The following is a 3,797-nucleotide window of genomic DNA, read 5'->3' on the forward strand; positions in this document are numbered from 1 at the left end:
TCTCCATGTCATCCCCAGCCCATGTCTCCTATCAATCTTTTTCTCTCCTATCGCCGTCTCATTTATTCCCTTCCACCTACCTTCTGTGTGTGTTTCCTCTCTTCCTTTCAGTCCCATCACCCGTACTTTTGATCGTCGTCATAATTTATAGTTAAAACGACTTCGTACTATTGCATCAACCTACCTACCTATCTAGCGCACACACACACATACACACACACACATAATGCCTTTCTCCTTACACGCAAACCTGCCATCCACACGGGTCACTGTGGTTCCCTCACTCAACTCATTTCTTCGTCCTAACTCCGACATGTACAGACTTGCCCCACTGCTAACATCATCACCGTCTAAACACACTTTGGTGACTATCACCAAAGGGCACCGCTTACTTTTCCTAGATAGATGTGTTCTTTAATTTGTGCTCCACACTGACTACAGAAGTCCAGGCACTAAAAATTCTGAACTACGATCATGCATTTTGCACTCAATGACTTCTTTCGAAATAGAGTTAGAACATGCCCCAGAGGATTTCATTAAGTTTGAGCACAGGACATACGAGTAGCAATCAGAAGGTTAATTAATGAATAATCCACAGTAAATCACACAGTACTTTTATATTCACACATACCTACATACATATACACATATATACATACCTTTGTCACGACTCACTTACCGAAAAAAAAAATCATTAAATGTGTGCGGTTTCTGAGCACAAACATCAAAAAACATATTAAGATAAATACTGTATCTTAAAAAAAAAATAAGTAAACCACGTCAGTAAAGTAGTGCGTACACTCGGCTCTTCTGTTACAATAACAATCCAGAGGTAGTAATTTCTTCTCTGACGGTCTCCCTTTCTTTCTTTCCGTTTCCTTTATTTTCTGTCCTTAATCAAATTGCCTCTACAATCATGAACAAACAACAGGAAGGTAATCAATGATAGTTATAAAAAGTTAAAAAGACACCCTTTATAAAGAAATAAATAAGCAGGTAAATAAGTACTTTTAAAGTATGGAAATTAGGACATTAGTAATTCAGTGAAATTGAGTAATAAAAGGCAAGTGAGAGATAAGTAAGAAATATGCAATCAAGTAAGAAATAAGCAAGTAATAAGTGAGTATATAAATGAACGTAGTATACTAACACATTCCGTGCATTGAGCAGCCTGTGTTATCCCAAAGGTTACATGTTATTTACGAAATATAGAGATTGCTGAGATAGAGAGAAAGTTGCTGAGAATGCATTATGTTCACTAAATTTGTGCGCCACACACCACTCGCTGCTAACTCCACACACACAGTCTTCCCGCACGCAGCCCTTCACTACTGCCCAACAGCATCAACACCGCTATGGAAGAAGGAAAGGTAGTGGTGGTGGTCGTGCTGGAAGTGGTAGTGGTGGCGATGATGATGATGATGATGATGATTATGGATAAAAAGAAAAAAATTAATAGCCTTACAAGTCTATTATTCTTACTACTATTACTACTATACTATCCACACATCCACTAATATCAGTACTGCCCACCTATGCCTCAATGATCCACACCAACAAACGAATATTTTCATTAACCCATCTCTACACAACCCTCCCACTCCCCCCCTGACAACCACCATTAGCACCACCACCAAACTGTACAATCCTGCCGTTCCCGCATCATAACCAGCTCGTGTGTGTGTGTGTGTGTGTGTGTATTAGAACAGGTTCATTATTAGAACAGGCTATATGCGAGGTAAGCAGGGATGCACCAGACTTCCTTCTTCATTTATTATAACGTTTCACTTTCACAAAAGACATCATTAGGCTAAAAAAGATAAATAATAATAATAATAATAATAATAATAATAATAATAATAATAATAATAATAATAACAATAATAATAATAATGATAATAATAATAAATATAATACAAAGACACAAAAGTCATTATAAAATATCATACTAGGAAGACAGATTAAAAACACAAAAGCAACCAAAAGGAACAGGTAAGCAAGAGATAACAAAAACAAAAAAAAACAATGTGACATAATAACCTATCAGCTACAACTTATACATAACAAAAAAATAAAGCAAAATAAAGGTATAAAGCTATGGACAAACCTTGTGTGCTCTCACTTGTGGTGTGGTGAGGACTGACAAAAAGTGGCACTGTGAGAACTGGATTAGTCACGAACCTGGATCTTCAAAGCTCCTAATTGAGTTTATAAGATATAATTGTGATGATGACAGTTGGTTATTTAATTCAGGTTTCAGGTGTTTATTGTAAAGAGCCTGATGATGTCTTCAGTGAAGGTGAAACGTTGCAAAAAATGAAGAAGAAAGTCAGGTGTACCCCTGCTTACCTCAAATATATATATATATATATATATATATATATATATATATATATATATATATATATATATATATATATATATATATATATATATATATATATATATATATATATATATATATATATATATATATATATATATATATATATATATATATATATATATATATATATATATATATATATATATATATATATATATATATATATATATATATATATATATATATATATATATATATATATATATATATATATATATATATATATATATATATATATATATAGACGCGTAGACGCTCAGCCACCAATATATCACACACACACACACACACACACACACACACAAGTATTCTCTCTCTCTCTCTCTCTCTCTCTCTCTCTCTCTCTCTCTCTCTCTCTCTCTCTCTCTCTCTCTCTCTCGTCTCTCTCTCTCTCTTTCACCTGTCGATGAGGGAGAGATAAAGGTAATTGACCAGCTGCTAACGACCACACATCAATTATTACCCAGGGTTGCTCTCCACCTGGTCGTCGCCATCTCCTCTCCGCACACCACATGTCCTCCCTCACCACACTGACTCCTTTCCCCACCACTCATTCTTCCTTGGCTACTCATCTTTCCACCATCCTTTCCTCACTAGATTAAACCTCTTCTTGAGCAAATCGAACTTTCCCATCGCCATTCACTCCTCCTTTACTCAGCATCTCTCCCTTGTCCATCACTTTGAGTCCTTTCCCTCTTCTAATTCACATCCGCCTCACTACTTTTATCTTTCCATTACTGTTCACTCCTTTTTGTTTGTACACTACCGCAGTAATAAGTACATAGGACGTATAACTAGAAGTAGTCGTAGTAGTAGTAGTAGTAGTAGTAGTAGTAGCAGTAGCAGTAGCAGTAGTAGTAGTAGTAGTAGTAGTAGTAGTAGTAGCAGCAGCAGCTGTAGTAGTAGTAGTAGTAGTAGTAGTAGTAGTAGTAGTAGTAGTAGTAGTAGTAGTAGTGTAGTAGTAGTAGCAGTAGTAGTATGAAGTTATATATTATATGGTGCTTGAGATTTTAACACATCTCTCACACGTTCCTCTCCCTCGCCTTTCTCATTATACCACCTACGCACATACTAATTTCTCCTTAGCTTGTTCAGTTCACTCCCCTGTCCTGACTCTTTCACTGCATGGTTCCCTCGACACACTGCGTCCTCAAACATATATTTTTCATCACCCACTACCAACTCTCTCTCTCTCTCTCTCTCTCTCTCTCTCTCTCTCTCTCTCTCTCTCTCTCTCTCTCTCTCTCTCTCTCTCTCTCTCTCTCTCTCAGCCTCCCCCTTCCCTTTCCGTCCCATCACACGTGCAGGTTTGGGGCAAGGCAGGTGAGGGGATGCTTAACTGATGACCTCCGCTTTGGTTTCATCAAGGTGTCACGAAATTCTCTCTCTCTCTCTCTCTCTCTCTCTCTCT

Source organism: Scylla paramamosain, chromosome 11, assembly GCF_035594125.1.
Source record: "Scylla paramamosain isolate STU-SP2022 chromosome 11, ASM3559412v1, whole genome shotgun sequence".
Lineage (NCBI taxonomy): Eukaryota > Metazoa > Arthropoda > Malacostraca > Decapoda > Portunidae > Scylla > Scylla paramamosain.